Source organism: Schistocerca piceifrons, chromosome 8, assembly GCF_021461385.2.
Source record: "Schistocerca piceifrons isolate TAMUIC-IGC-003096 chromosome 8, iqSchPice1.1, whole genome shotgun sequence".
Taxonomy (NCBI): Eukaryota; Metazoa; Arthropoda; class Insecta; order Orthoptera; family Acrididae; genus Schistocerca; species Schistocerca piceifrons.
In genome coordinates this window covers 147,677,009-147,693,978 of record NC_060145.1, presented here as the reverse complement: position 1 = coordinate 147,693,978, position 16,970 = coordinate 147,677,009, and the positions used below count along the sequence as shown (strand labels likewise).

Genomic DNA, 16,970 nt, shown 5'->3' with positions numbered 1-16,970 from the left:
AGAATCGCACATTTCCTCGAAGAAAAAAGGCCCGATGTGGTAGATCCAACCCATACCGTGACTTTCTCGTCGTGCAATGGAGATTCCACGACAGTTCTAGGATTTTCGGTAGCCCAAATTCTGCAGTTGTGGGCGTTGATAGACCCTCGGAGCGTGAAATGAGCTTCTTCGGTCCACAACACGTTACTCAACCAATCGTCATCTTCCGCCATCTTTTGAAACGCCCACACCGCAAATGCCCTCCGCTTCACTAAATCGCCAGGTAACAGTTCATGATGTCGATGGATTTTGTACGGATAGCATTGGAGGGTACGCCTAAGTGCCAAACAAACAGTAGTGTATGGAATGCCGGTGCGACGTGCGACTGCACGAGCGCTGACTTGGCCGTGCATAGGCGAACCCGCTGCAGTCTCCATTCAAAAAATGGTTCAAATGGCTCTGAGCACTATGGTACTTAACAGCTGTGGTCATCAGTCCCATAGAACTTAGAACTACTTACACATAACTAACCTAAGGACCTCACACACATCCATGCCCGAGGCAGGATTCGAACCTGCGACCGTAGCACACAGTCTCCATTTCTTACTGAACTGTCTCAGCAGCATTACGCCTTGTGCTCGGTCGGCCACTACGGGGTCTATCGTCTTAACAACCCGTGGCTTCTAACTCCGAAATCATTCTCGCCACAGTTGCATTTGTCAACGGACCTTTACCCGTTCAAATCCCCTTCCTATGGCGATAGGATCGTAACGCTGAACTAGCACATTCCCCATTCTGATAATACAGCTTCACTAAAAGCGCCTTTTCAGGTAACGTCTACATGCTGCGACTGCTGGCGCATCTGATCCTCTCTCTCTCATTACAACTCCTTTTATGCACGATTGTCAGGCGCAGTCACTGACGCTTTGCTGTCCAGCGCCATCTGTCGGACATTATGTGAACTTTGTTTTTTTTATGTTCTAATGAAAACCCATATCATTCCAAGCATGTGTGTCAATTTTTACCTCTCTATCTACATTATTCCGTGGTTTATTAAGTTTTCAAATTTATACTGACTTTTTGATCACCCGACATTTTTGGAGATATGACGTTATAAAAGTTGAGATGCGTGAAAAGTTAACTGCAAGGTGGAATTTGGTGTGGATACGGGAGAACTATGGTAAAGAGGTTAAATATTTGTGAAATACACGTGACATGTGAGTACGCCGACAAAGCCGCGAGTATAAAGCAAATCGGGCAATTGCAATCACAGTGTGGTCACGGGCACGCACGAAGACGGTAGGTCGTTTCTGTCACTCAGTCACGTCTCCACGTCGACCCGTTTTGCGTGCGCTGACTCTATATAGGCGATTGTCACATACACACCTTTTCACTGTCATGAGCTGGGTCTGCCCTGGAGGATCCATTGACTGGTATCAGCTCTACATCACTCACAGCAACCCCAGGCGAACACTGTGCTCTTTCAAGGAGTCCATTGTATTTTCTCTGGGGATCTTATAACCGTTTAGATAATCTTTATACCTACACTGTACACGTTAACAGTTCTTAGGGGACTAACGATATTAATTTCACAACTGCAGATTTGCTGAAGTCAGCTGTTTCTTACACTTCCACCGTTGGTCAGGAGCGAGATTAGATGACAGCCGATTTTCCGAAAACGGTTTGCATATAACTTAACACTATTTTAAAAAGATAAACATACACTTTCATTAATTATCTGTGGCCACTGCAGCTAAGGGCAGCTACCGTTACCGTAACGAACAGGTTATTTGTTTTGTACTGCTACCGCTCATGGTATATTGTTTCGAATCGCAATTCTTCACTGAACTTAATACATTTACGAAGCTTCTGAGAAACAAAACCTTATATGCGGCTGAAGAAATTTTTCCAGACAGGGTAAAATATGCGATTGTTAAACCACTTTATAAGAAACATGACAATACAGACTGAAATAATTATCGTCTAGTTTCCTTGCTAACATATCTTTGTTAGATTGTGTAAATCACGTTACTCTCTTAAAAATACTGAAGTTCTCTGGAACTGATGGCTTTATGCGTAGCTGGGTTGAATCTCACTTAACAAACAAAATGCAAAAGGTTGTGCTGCATAATGCAGGCCATACAACAAAAGTAGGAAATGTTAGCGAGTAGGGGCGGGGGTGGGGTGGAAAACACAAAGGAAGTTCCACGGGTTTCATTTTTGGGTCTACTATCGTTTACATATGTGAGTGACCTTCCAGTCAGAAATAGTATGTTTTGCGGATGATACTAGTGTTACAATAAATGCCATTAGAGAGAAAGCAACAGAGGAGTTGGTAAATGATCTTATTCGAAGAATTGTTAAGTGGTTCTCTGAAAGTGGACTCTCCCTAAATTTTGAAGAAACACACTATATTCAATTCGGTACTGTACCCACAATTGATGTAGCACATGAGCAAGAGTCATTAATAGGGTAGCATGCTCTAAATTTTTGGGTGTATATACTGATGAAAACTTGCACTGGAAATTAAGTTCAGATAATTTTGTTCCTCGTGTAACTCCTAATCTTGGAAACAAATGTATCAATCTTCTAACATGTTTTGATATTTTCCACTCAGTGACGTCTTACGAAATAATTTTCTGGGGTAACTCACTACTTAGAAAGAAAGTACTGAGTACACAAAAGCGAACATCAAGAGTAATATGTGGTATTCACCCAAGGATGTTATGTAGGTACATATTCAAGGAACTAGGCATTTTAATTGTGCCGTCACAATACATATGAAATTCGTCACAAATAATCCATTACCATTTGAGACGGACAGTGATGTCCATCCCAACAGCACTACAGGGAAAATAACTTTTGTTACACTTTGTTAAAGTGGTCAGTGGCTCAGAAACGAGTTCAGTATGCAGCAACCAAAGATCTTTATTATTTGCCCAAAAACATAAAATGTCTGAAAGGTAGTGAAGTAAGTATAAAATTTAAAGTTAAGTCATTTTCCTGGACAACTTCTATTCCATTGACGAATTTGTATCTAAAAACAGGTTGCCACTAAAAAATAAATAAATTTAAGTATAGTTTCATAAGTAAGACCAAAAATAATACTGTGTTCATTAATGATAACACGAAACACGTATACATGTCCTGGAAGCCGGTTCGTTCCGCATCATTTCGATATGGGAATCGTTCAAATGATGTATGGAACCCGTAACTAAGCAACTAACTAACTAACTTACTCCCCTACTGTCCTGTGGTGCAAGTCGAGAGCAGTCTAGTGCACTGTTGCACGACGAGAGAGTAAAATGCTCGTTGCCTGAAGACCGAATAATAGGAAGAACTAAATTGTACTGATCAAAGTCGAGTGGTTGGAATTCTCTTTGCTTTGAAGAAATAATAAGTAAGCTGTCCTTTCATTTGGCCACTGAGCCTAGGACAACACCATCACAGCAAAACGAACGAATTAAAAATACAACCAATTACATTTTTGTTTTTTAATGGGTCGCCTAACCAGGAATGGTTGTAGGACAAGTTAACGGATTCTGAAATCTTAGTCAAAACTGAGATTAACAGTTATTTATTTGCTGTAATGATTGGCATAAATCACAACGAGGATAATAGAGAGCAAAATTTTGTATAATTCAAATTAAACTACACAATTACGCTAACGCAAGTGGAAAGCAAAAAACTGTGGAGGAGTGTATAGAGCTAGTGCAACATAATCTGGTTACCTGGGCGGTTCGTGTGATTAAAGTCACAAGAAGCAGCCAGCGATGTAAGCACAATAAGCAGCGGGAGTTACACGGCGGGTGAGCAAGTAACGAGCTGGACGGTGTAAGGAAGGGGCCGCCACAATTGTGCTTCTTACATTCCCTTTAATAGCTCGCGAGTGCCGACCAGCATCAAACAGCGGCTGGAAACGTCACCCTCTCTACTGCGGCCCGAAGCAGTAAGCTTTCCCCGCTGCTGTCCAGAAAGCGTGACCAGAATCCATGTTCACGCCCTCAACTGTCAACACTCTACTCTCCAGAAACTTTACATGGAGGATGCTGTTGCCAATTTGAGACAGAAAAAAGATAGGAAGTGATTAATTCCCTTCACATTTTGGAAAATGAACATCGAAAATAGCACAAATATGCACTGTAGAGCCGAAGAAACTGGTACACCTGCCTAATATCATGTAGGGCTCCGCGATCACGCAGAAGTGCTTCAGCACGACGTGGCATGGACTCGACTAATATCTGAAGTAGTGTTGGAGAGAACTTACACCATGAATCCTGCAGGGCTGTCCATAAATCCGTAAGAGTACGAGGGGGTGGGGATCTCTTCTAGGCAGCACGTTGCAAGGCATCCCAAATGTGTTCCATAATGTTCATGTCTGTGGTGTTTGGTGGCCAGCGGAAGAGTTTAAACTCAGAAGAGTGTTCCTGGAGCCACTCTGTAGCAATTCTGGACGTGTGGGGTGTGGCACTTTCCTGCTGCAGTTGGCCAAGTCCGTCGAAATGGACAATGGACATGAATGGATGCAGGTGATCATACAGGATGCTTGCGCACGTGTCACCTGTCAGAGTCGTGTCTAGACGTATCAGGGGTCCCATATCACTCTAACTGCACGCGTCCTACACCATTACAGAGCCTCCACCACCATGACCAGTCCCCTGCTGACATGCAGGTCCATAGGTTTATGAGGTTGCCTGCATACACATACACGTGTATCCGATCTATACAGTTTGAAACGAGAGTCGTCCGACCAGGAAACATGTTTCCAGTCATCAACAGTCCAATATTGGTGTTGACGGGCCCAGGCGAGGAGTGAGGCTTTGTGTCGTGCAGTCATCAAGAGTACGCTAGCGGTCCTTCGGCTCCGAAATCTCATATTGATGACGTTTCGTTGAATGATTCGCACGCTGACACCTGTTGATGGCCCAGCATTGAAATCTGCAACTATTTGCGGAATGGTTGCGCTTCTGTCACGCTGAACCACTATCTTCAGTCGTCGTTGGTCCCGTTGTTGTAGGATGTTTTTCCGGCCGCAGCGATGTCGGAGATTTGAAGTTTTACCGGATTCCTCATATTCACTATATACTCGTCAAACGGTCGTACGGGAAAATCCCCACTTACTTCATCAGTACCTCGGAGATGGTGTGTCCCATCGCTCGTGCGCCGACTATAACATCACGTTTGAAGTCACTTGATAACTTGCCATTGTAGCAACAGCAACCGATCTGACAACTTCTGCTAGCACTAGTTGTCTTATATAGACGTTGCCGACTGCAGCACTGTATTCTGGCTGTTTACATGTCTCTGAATACGCATGGCTATACCAGTTTCTTTGGCGCTTCAGTACATATTTGGTGTGTTATACTTATCGAAAAACGCTACGAACTTACTCACAACCTAACATTAAAGCTATCTGGAAAATTTTGTATATTTTTGAGCTACAAAATTTTATGATGAGTAAAATGCTGTATATTTTAGACCTATTTATATAACATGTGGACAGCTAAGCTATACTTCGACGGTAAGTTGAAACATAAGAGAGACTTTTACAATACTCGTAAGTGGAACGAATTTCTTTAATTTTACTAACAGTTTTACGTGCCTTGAAACGAGAACCCTGTGTTAGTTCCAGTAGCTTCTACTCCACAATGTATCTAACCTGTAACAGGCTTTTGATATTTCTGGTTAATTTTATTTCAGTTACTGATTATTTGTGTGTATTAGAAAATGTTAAATATAGTACTGACAAAATTTTCTCGATTGCAACACTTTTAAATTGCAGTCGAACTGTTCTTTGGAACAATTTTCCGAGTTTAAAAAATTCTTAATTTATTGAGTAACTTTTTTAATTTAAAAAAAAGACTGCTGCATGTAAAAAATTAATGGGGTCATTTAAAAATGGAATAAGAAAATATATTAAACTTCTGTTACGGGACTGGCTAGGGATAAGAAGTGTAGAGGGACAAAACTCTCTTTTCTTTTCTTCATGATACACAATTAAACAAGGCCCAATGCATATGCCTATGTTGCACTTGCTGCGCAGGTATGTAGCGTCTTTCCTTCAGGCCTTTTCGTTTTACACGCAAGAAATTAAAAAATATTTTTAATGTTTTAAAAAGTGAAGAAACATCAGGAAGGAACGCAACATTTTGACGAGTGTTTTACGAAATAAGAACGAGAAATAGTCACCTGAAGTTAGGCGCAATTCTTCTCGCACAAAGTAAACACCATCACCTGAATCGTCGATATCGTTATGCTCATTGTCATTGTCGACAATATCTTCCTCCAATTCGCGCAAAATTTCCTCGTCCGTAAGAAAACATGAAGCCATATCTGCTACCCTCCAGCAGCTTGACTTCGCACAATAACGGACTGTTGTAGATGCGACAGGTCTCTAGCAACGCAATGTAGATCGTTCGAGCCGGTCAGTATAAGCGAATTCGTATACAAAAGAGCCAAAATACAGTACCCCGTTAAATGTGGGGATCGACAGTTTATCGACATTAACGCCATTCGCCAATTGGCGGGAATGGCGGTCGAAGAGTTAAATTTAGTCCGATTTCATTCTGTGCCTAGTATTATGCGAGCTACACCGCTTTCTTTATTTTTTTTGGGATTGCTTCAACGACTGTCATGCGAATGCTGCGATTTTATACAAATACTTTTGAGGTCTACGAAGATATAATCTGGATTGGAAGGAGAGTCGCCTAAGCTATATAACTTTTTTTTTTCTACCCTGAGAAAATTTCTTTTTTTTTCCCCTCTGGGTGTAATTTGCTCACAGCCTGGGAACTACTGATGAAGACTGATGGTACACTTGTGCGGTCCTCAGACGAGGAGCAGCCCTCGGCTCTGTCTGGCGGAGCGCACGTGTGTAGCTGAAGGGTGGAAGTGCCACCACCACCGCCGCCACCACCAAACTTGGTTACGGCCGCAGCCGGCGCCACGCCCCTCATCCCTCAACCCTTTCCTTTCGCTTTAATTCGTGACGTCAGTCAGCCAGTGGGAGCGGAGGAGGGCGCTCTCTCTCTGCCGGAGCCAGAGCTGTCCGCCTCCCGCCTCCCTCTCACCCCCCCCCCCCCCCCTCCGCCGCCCACCACCCCATGGAACGCAGATTGGCAGGTGCGGCTAATTGGTCGAGCGCCTGGCTGTGATTCCGTCTTAGCGCCCGCAGCGCCGCGCCTTGACGGACGAGCGAACAAACTGACTTATTTGCGTCGCGTCGATTCCGAAGAGAACTGTAGAATGCTGCGCGGCAGGGGGAGGAGAAACGTCACGGAAGACGGCGGAGTACGAGAAACAACAGAAACACGCTAGTTGGCCGATAGCTCTGTAGCGATGACGATGTGACTTAACATTGTAAGCGAGAGAACAGTGGTTTCTTTTGCTACAAAATAACATTTACTGCGCCCTGTTACCAATTCCCTCCGTCTGCCGCAAGATGCGTTTCATAATACGATTCTCATTATCAGGTTCGTTTGTCTGTTATTACCATGTCTCTTGCTTTTTTTCAGTTTCTTCAGAGCTAGTTCAGTGAAAAGCGAGATGTTTACTATTGTGTTCGAAATGAATAGTGAACGATGTCCAGGAATGTATAGAAAAATACGAGAGGGCTTCAAAAAGATGAAGTTACTTTTATTGGATGCTGCATTACATTTCAGAATGACTTCTGACCTAAGTCTGTTCAAAACAATCCGAACGTTTCTCCACACACTGTTTCTACGCTTACTTTTTACTTATTGTGCATTGTCTCCTTCGAAATTCCTCCACGATTGATACACCGACCCAACGCCGTTTCCAGTTCCGTAAGCAGTCTTGGTACGCCTCTTGCTGGATCGTGCGAAGCGTCTTCTGCGAATTTTCTTTTATCTCGTCTATCGTTGGAAATCTTCGTCCTTTCAACGGGGTTTTCAGCTTTGGAAATAAGGAAACAGGCCGCAAGGGCCAGGTCTGCACAGTACGGAACATGAGGCAGCACAGTAATTTCGTTTTTTGTGCAATAGTCACGCGCCGATAGGGACGAAAGTCCGGGTGTGTTACAGTGACGCAAGAGCCGTGAATTGTCTCGCCACATTTTAGGACGTTTCCCTGGCGCATTTCCTCGTAGGTATCACAACAGGTCCCGATAGTACCGTCGATTAACAATTTGTCCCTATGGCATGAAATCATGATCACCCAATCCCTCAGAGCCAAAGAAAATTACCAGTATGACTTTGACATTTGACCTGACGTGACGAGGTCTGGACAACCTTTCCCGACCCATTGTGATGACTGAATCTCGCTTTCTACGTCATAATCGTACACCATGTCTCATCACCAGTTATGATTCTCTTAAGGAGTACCTCGTTCTCATTTGCGCCATCCAAAAGCTCTTCACAGATTGTGAAGTGAGGATCTTTCTGGTCTTGACTCAAGAGCCGTGCGGTGAACTTGATGGTAACACGATGCATTCCAAGATAGTGTGTCAGGACATCATGACATGATCCAACTGAAACGTTACTTTCTTCTGCAACCTCTCCGTCAGTCAGTCTTCTTTTGGCACGCACATACTCGTTGACGTTCCTGACATGAGCGTCGACGGTGGACTTCGAAGGGCTTCCTGAATAAGGCTCATCCTTAACTTCTGCCCGGCTACTTTTAAACCGTGTGAACCATTCGTAACAGCGAGTACGGTTTAAGCACTCATCACCGGAGCCTTCCTGCACTATTTGGTGTCTCTCTGTAAAGGTTCCCTTCAGTTTCACGCAAATTTGAATGCAGACCCGTTGCTCCTCTAGCTCTTCCAACTCGGAATTCGCAAACCGTGAGTCACAACGTTGTAATTAATGCAGCGCTGAACAATAACTAACAGACATACAGCAATGAAACTTTCGGCAGTTACACATTAAAAACAGGCGTCTGCAGTGATGCCAAACGCATTTCACTCCAACTCGCCACGGGCCTGAAATTACGAATGTTCCGGAATTTTCTGAGCAGACCTCGTTTTTTTTTTCTACGTGGTCAGTAAAAGACTGTCGAAAACGTCTGACCTGTCGTTCAGTTCCTCAACGGTGGACTTCTCTTCCTTGCTCACGGAGCCATTCGAGTACCGCTGTGTGAACGTCATCATAGTCGGAAAAATCTGAGACGGCTGCAAATCAGTTTCTCCGCTGCCCAGATATTGTAGTCTGTGGTCGATGTCGATGGCCTTTCTTTCCAGTCAGTATCACCCAGATATGTGCGACATTGATCAGATTTTTCACGCTGTTGCACCTCGGCTGGAATCGACATTCCATTGATCCCACATACCGCCAGAATCTCCTTGTGAATATGAGTACAACTGAGGCTTTCTCCCTCAAGAATTGTACTGTACCAGCTATTTCAGCTTTGGAACTAGGCTTCAGTTGCCATGCCATTTCACTCCAACTTGGGATGCAAGTGTTATCTGTACTGCAGTAGAACAGTTTCAGCAGGAAATCATAATACACTACTGAACATTTAAATTGCCACACCTAGAGGAAATGCAGATGATAAACGGGTATTCATTGGACAAATATTATATACTAGAACTGACATGTGATTATATTTTCACGCAATTTGGGTCCATAGATCCTGAGAAATCAGTACCGAGAACAACCACCTCTGGCCGTAATAACGGCCTTGATACACCTGGCCATTGAGTGAAACAGAGCTTGGATGGCATGTACAGGTACAGCTGCCCATGCAGCTTCAACACGATACCACAGTTCATCAAGAGTAGTGACTGGCGTATTGTAACGAACCAGTTGCTCGGGCACCATTTACCAGACATTTTCAATTGGTGAGAGATCTGGAAAATGTGCTGGCCAGGGCAGCAGTCGAACATTTTCTGCATCTAGAAAGGTCCGTACAGGACCTGCAGCATGCGGTCGTGCATTATCCTGCTCAAATGTACGGTTTCGCAGGGATCGAATGGAGCGTAGAGCCACGGGTCGTAACACACCTGAAATGTAACGTCCACCGTTCAAAATGCGATCAATGCGAACAAGAGGTAACCTAGACGTGTAACCAATGGCACCCCATACCATCACGCCGGGTGATACGCCAGTATGGCGATGACGAATACACGCTTCCAATGTCCGTTCACCGCGATGACGCCAAACACGGATGCTGTAAACAGAATCTGGATTCATCCGAAAAAATGACGTTTTGCATCAGGTTCGTCGTAGAGTACACCATCGCAGGCGCTACTGTCTGTGATGCAGCGTCAAGGGTAACTGCAGCCATGGTCTCCGAGCTGATAGTCTATGCTGCTGCAAACATCATCGAACTCTTCGTGCAGATGGTTGTTGTCTTGCAAACGTCCCCATCCGTTGACTCAGGGATCGAGATGTGGTTGCACGATCCCTTACAGCCATGCGGATAAGATGCCTGTCATCTCGACTACTAGTGATATGAGGCCGTCGGGATCCAGCACGGCGTTCCGTATTACCCTCCTGAACCCACCGATTCCATATTCTGCTAACAGTCATTGGATCTCAACCAACGTGAGCAGAAATGTCGCGATACGATAAACTGCAATCGTGATAGGTGATAGGCTACAATCCGACCTTTATCAGAGCCGGAAACGTGATGGTACGGAATTCTCCTCCTTACACGAGGCATCAGAACAACGTTTCACCAGGCAACGCCGGTCAACTGCTGTTTGTGTATGAGAAATCGGCTGGAAACTTTCCTCATGTGAGCACGTTGTAAGTGTCGAGACCGGCGCCAACCTTGTGCGAATGCTGTGAAAAGCTACTCATTTGCATATCACAGCATCTTCTTCCTGTCGGTTAAATTTCCCATCTGTAGCACGTCATCTTCGTGGTGTAACAATTTTAATGGCCAGTAGTGTAAATAACAGCAACTTTTGATTGGATTTACGTATAAGCGCCTAGGAACCGTGGACTTTAATATGTGACATAAAATTCAACTCTGTGTCAATCCGTTCCTGAGAAAAACGATTCTTGACAGTTGGGTAGGCACGAGAGACACCAAGCTGATGCTATAAGGATTCTATTGTTACCCATTGAGGAGCGGAACCTAACATTTATTAAATTTGTTTCATAATGAACACATTTTGTAATGCATAGGTCTTTCAACAGCAGAATGCAGAGATGTGCATTCCTGTCCAAGCTACTTAAAGTCGCCGCTCGGCAGCGACGAGCGTACCGCATTGTCGTGCATTAGGACAGCTGGAGAGTGTCACAAGCAATGCTCACCTGAACAGGAAGACAGATGAGGGAACCTGACGTTACTGCACCTGCAGTAGCTTACATACTCACCACTCACGGTAACAGAACTACTGATATGGGATCGCAGCTGCAGGGGAACGGCCGGCCGCTGTGGCAGAGCGGATCTAGACACTTCAGTCGGGAACCGCGCTGCTGCTACGGTCGCAGGTTCTAATCCTGCCTCGGACATGGATATGTTGATGTCCTTAGGTTAGCTAGGTTTAAGTAGTTCTAAGTCAAGGGGACTGATGACCTGAAAAGTCCCATAGTGCTTAGAGCCATTTGAACTTTTTTTTTTTTTCAGGGGAACGGCTTGTATGAAAATAATGAGTCAAAAACATCATCGGCAGCATACAATAAAGAAAGGAAGTCGAAGTTCTAATTAACGTAGGTAATGATCTAAAAGAACAGAGTCGTTTACACTCCTTTTTTTGCGCCGAAAAACGGTGCTTTGGTATTTAAGGTTGTGTGCGGTTTGTCTGGTCATTATAACTTTCAACTAGTTGTAGTGTATAAATTTATCACAGGAAATTTCACGTCGTTGGCGATTGTTTAATGAACCATTGCTTTCATAGTAACTGCTGTTGTCACACTATAACGCTTAACATCTCTTCCTGCATTTCGCGCTAGCCAGTGTTAGGCTGCTGGTTTTAGTATTTTAGTGAACTGTGTATTAATACTAGGTTTGTGTGTTCTAGAAGCCGTTATTGGTGTGCACTGGCCCTTCTGCTTCTTGTCACTTGACCGCAGACGCGCTGCCGATGTGAACGCCAAACGTCGCTATGTGTTAATTGCTGGGTAGATCTTTCAGGATATCATACCATCATATTGTCGAATGTTTTCCATGATAACTAATTATCGTATTTATGAGATCTTGGTGCTTGAGTCTTTTTAAAAACCTAATAGCTTTTGCAAACAGCTATTTTTCATATTCACAAGGCTTGATAATCGACTAGTCATCTCGTATCTGTAGTTATGTTAAAGTTATATTCACGTAAAGTGATTTTTTATCAGTTTAAAGTTGGGGCCATAAGGCTGTTTTAAAATTTGTTCAGTTATTCTCATTTCTTTGATACAATTGCATAATCGATGTAGATCACCGCAATTTTCAAATACCAATTAAACACTGTGTTGTTACCAGTGCTCTGTTTTAGTTAATGTGGTGAAAATAAATTTTTTGTATTCTCAAATGGGTTCAGCATTCCACTCCAGCAGCCCATATACCCTGCTAACCAATCAACCACCTTACCAGTATTGGTTTTCGGACATTTAATAACAGGAATTTTTCTTATATTTTTGAAGAAAACTACTAACATGTTGTTCATTTTTTTAAACGTACTGTTAAGTACCAACTATTAAAAGACGTGCGAACTAGAACTTGTACACTCAAATATGGATGGTCTCTAATACCGTCTGCATAAGAAAGACTACGTTCTTCGGACATAAGAGGCTTCGGATAAGCCACGGATGGTTGACACATCACATAATAAATTTTCTTGTGAACAAGATCAAAGTACGCCGGATCCTAGAGTTAAACTTGAATAAATGAGAATATGTGGAAAAGAGATTTAGAACGGGATTTCTTCTAAAGGAAAGACTGAGGCTGTCTTACGTTACCAGGACAAATTTAGACCCAGGACGTAAGCATTGCATTCAGAACTGGGAAGAAGGTTTCAAAGAATGTGAACGAAAGAATATTTAATAGAAATACTCATTTTTTTTAAAAATTAAACAACCATTAAAATGTTCTGAAAACTTATGGTATCCGCATCAGCTGTTGATAGTTCCTTCATTACAGTATCGCATAATATCCTGTAATAAGGAAACTATTAACAGCTAATGTGACTACCAGAAATTTTTTAGATGATTTTAATTTTTTCTTAAATTTTAAACAGTTCCATTATGTATGTAAGCTATGTGGATCCCAAACTGTAAAACCACATATTAGAAGAATATTTGACTTGAATAAAAAAAGTAGTAAAGGAGCTTCTCCGAGTTGACTTGGTTCTCAGATGCCAAAAACGGAAAGAATAATATTAGAACAAGATATTTTTATAGGAGATCCTGAGTCAACCGTATTATTCATTTAAATTTTTAACGTCATTCTTTGTCATTTGCAAAACACAATACTTTACTTTCTACGAACTCCGACAGTATAGCATAACTCCGTTATTTCACTGTAACTGCGCATTCAGTTTTTCTGATGATGGCGTAGGTAGTCGAAAACAATTTCTGAGTACATAAATACGAGTGAAACATCCAGAACGTCACGAGAGTCTTTCCTTTTTTCTTCTCAGAAAGTAGGAATAATTCTACGTATAGTGCCCACACGCCAGGTTAAATTGCTTTTCTTTCACTGTATCCATGAAGAAAGAACGTCTCTAGCGGTTCATTTATTTGGACCGTAACAACATCTATCCACTTTTACCAAGGAAGTTGAAAATTTTTTTTGCATATTTTACTGGGAAAGCAGGATCGCGCTAAAAAGAGATCTGCAGAGAAGCAATTAAAGCGAAGAAAAGGCGTACGAAACATCGCCATCTTTGCAGAATGCCTCGGCAGCAGCTTACCTGGAAATGTTTCGGCAAGTTTATCAGCGGAGAGCCGGCCGCTACGGCTGGCCAGAAGAATGAGTTCTCCCAGCGGCGAGGCAGACGCAGATACGCCTGAAACATAAAAATTACACAGGCTCTAACCGGTGCCCTGGGACCACAGAAAAGCTTGAGATTGGCAGTAAAACAAAATGCGCCGCTCCAGGCCGCGAAGACAAAGCGCTTGAAACTCTCTTCAGGAACGCTACTGAGTCCGGCCATTTAAATATATACAGAGTGAGTCATAAATGAGGAAAAATACACCGATGACCGCATGCTGCTTTGCAAGAGTCAAGTACGTCTGTTATATTATTTTTTCCTCCGGAGGAACAAAAAATTCAAATGGCTCTGAGTACTATGGGACTTAACATCTGAGGTCATCAGTCCCCTAGAACTTAGAACTATTTAAACCTAACTAACCTAAGGACATCAGACACATCCATGCCCGAGGCAGGATTCGAGGCTGCGACCGTAGCAGTCGCGCGGTTCCGGACTGAAGCACCTAGAACCGCTCGGTCACCTGGGCCGGCTCCGAAGGGAACAGTCCACTAAATAAAGAAGTTAATCAAGTAACGGACCACTAAAGAAACCCAGGATAACGATGTGTTATCCCCCTACAGACGGATCACGCAACACATTAAACGTCAGATTTGCATGAGCTAGCGTTGGGAATATAGGCGAACTGCCTCTCGTCTCGTCGCAGAGTACGAGCGACTGTACAGCTACTTGTGAAACACATGTCGCCGACAATGACAGTGTGTAGCACACGACTCAGATGTACGCTCTTCCTCGGTAAAAATAAAGAACAGAGGTCGCCAAGAATTGGGCTCCCGCGCCGGCCATAGCATGGGATGAGCGCCTTACGGCTGCCACGTTTCCCTCACCGCCGCCCCATGCTGTCTGAGCATGAGGAGGAAAATGCGAATGCACCGCATTTAAATCACACTGAAGTGGCAAGGAAACAGGTACAGGCATGCATATTCAAATACAGCGACATGTAAACCGGTGGAATACGGCGCTGCTGTCGGCAACGCCTATATAAGACAGCGTTTGGCGCAGTTGTTAGACCAGTTACTGCTGCTAGAGTGGAAGGTTATCAAGATTTAAGTGAGTAGGAACGTGGTGGTATAGTCAGCGCACGAGCGATGGGACGCAGCATCTCCGTCCCATCGCTCCGAGGTAGCGAAGAAGTGGGTATTTTCCCGTACGACCATTTCACGAGTATACAGTGAATATCAGTAATCCGGTAAAACATCAAATCTTCGACATTGCTGCAGCCGGAAACAAGGTCCTGCAGCAACCGGACCAACGACTACTGAAAAGAATCTTTCAACATGACAGAATTGCAATGCTTCCGCAAATTACCACAGAATTCAATGCTGGGCCATCAACGTGTGTCAGCGTGCGAATGATTCAACGAAACATCATCGATATTGGCTTTCGGAGCGGAAGGCCAAGTCGTGTATCCTTAATGACTGCACAACGCCCGGGCCCGTCAACAGCGACTGGACTGTTGATGTCTGGAAACACGTTGCCTCGTCGGACGAGTCTCATTTCAAATTACGTCTAGCGGATGGACATGTACAGGTATTGAGACAACCTCACGAATCCATGGACCCTTCAAGTCAGTAGGGGATTGTCTAAGGTGACGGAGGCTCTGTAATGGCGTCGGACGTGTGCATTTGGAGTGCTGTGGGACCTCTGATACGTCTAGATGTGCCTCTGACAGGTGACACGTACGTAAGCATCCTGTCTGATCACCTTCATCCATTGATGTCCGTTGTGCATTCCGACAGACTTTGGCAATTCCAGCAGGACAATTTCGTACCCAACACGTCCGGAATTGCCACAAAATGGCTCCAGGAATATTCTTCTGAGTTTAAACACTTCCTCTAGCCGGCCACCAGACTCCGCAGACAAACATTATTGAGCATATCTGGGATGCCTTGCAACGGGCTGTTCACAAGAGATCTCCACCCCATTGAATTCTTCCGGATTTGTGGACAGCCCAGCAGGATTACTTCAGACTTTAGTCGAGTCCATGTCACGTTCTGCTGTGGCACTTGTGCGGGGTCGTGTGGTCCCTACGCGATATTAGCCACGTGTACCGGATTATTTATTTATTTATTTATTTTTTTTGCTTCTGAGTATGTAATGGCGAGGCATGCATATCACTTGGTTTTACATTTCACATTTCTTAAAAATAGCCGGCTGCGGTGGCCGAGCGGTTCTAGGCGCTTCAGTCCGGAACCGCGCGACTGCTACGGCCGCAGTTTCGAATTCAGCCTCGGGCATGGATGTATGTGATGTCCTTAGGTTAGTTCGGTTTAAGTAGTTCTAACTTCTAGGGGACTGATGACCTCAGCAGTTAAGTCCCATAGTGCTCAGAGCCATTTGAATCATTTTTCTCTTAAATATATAGACCAAAAACAAAAAGTTTTCAGTAATATTTAATTATTTTTGGTGCGCTGAAGATAGATAATTTTTATCTGGAACAAAATGTCGGCATATGGACAGACGCAGAAAATTAGATTTTCGGCCTCAGGTTGCAACGCAGTCGTGACTTATTTAGTGTCATAATAGAAAAAAACGTCTTACACACATATTTTGCTCGAAATGTTGTAGCGCTTTTGCAACCTCTACGGGAAGTAAAGAATGTACACGTCCTGGTCAGTTTTAATGTTACATTGATTTGTCTTTCCAATGAAATTATCGTACCACTCAGATCAACAAGTTACATCTGCACATGAACAGGGAAGCTTTCAACTGAAACTGCAAACGGTCTCAAAAACTGCTCGAAAACAGGTATAAGATTGGCAGTGTCCTCAAAATGTTTATGACACTATCCTTGCAGTTCTTTTGAGGCCACAATGATTTCTTTAACTTCACATTTTTCTTAACGCCAGTGAGCTTAGTTAACCGTATAACCGTACTATGTCAGAATTGGCCCCTTCTACACCGAGATTTTTTTTTCTAGATGCATCCCCATCGAATCAGAAATAAGCTGATTCTCTCCTTGCAATGTCTTATTATGGGTACTGTGCAGTGAAGTCCACTTTAAACGCATGTCTGAGTCGATTCCAGATATTCCCATTTTCGTTCCTGTACTCCTTGGTTTCCTCACAAATTCTACAATAGCACGTTTTAAACCGAAAAATGGTTCCAA

At 43.6% G+C, this 16,970-nt stretch overlaps 1 protein-coding gene across 1 annotated transcript in view; it reads right to left on the bottom strand.

The window, feature by feature from the left end:
- LOC124712144 (TWiK family of potassium channels protein 18) overlaps window positions 1-16,970 on the bottom strand; it is a 1,284,422-nt gene that overhangs the window by 581,617 nt on the left and 685,835 nt on the right. Inside the window, exon 3 of the mRNA XM_047242441.1 lies at window positions 13,784-13,879. The gene's annotated coding sequence lies outside the window, so the exon portion shown is untranslated. The remainder of the gene's footprint in view (window positions 1-13,783; window positions 13,880-16,970) is intronic.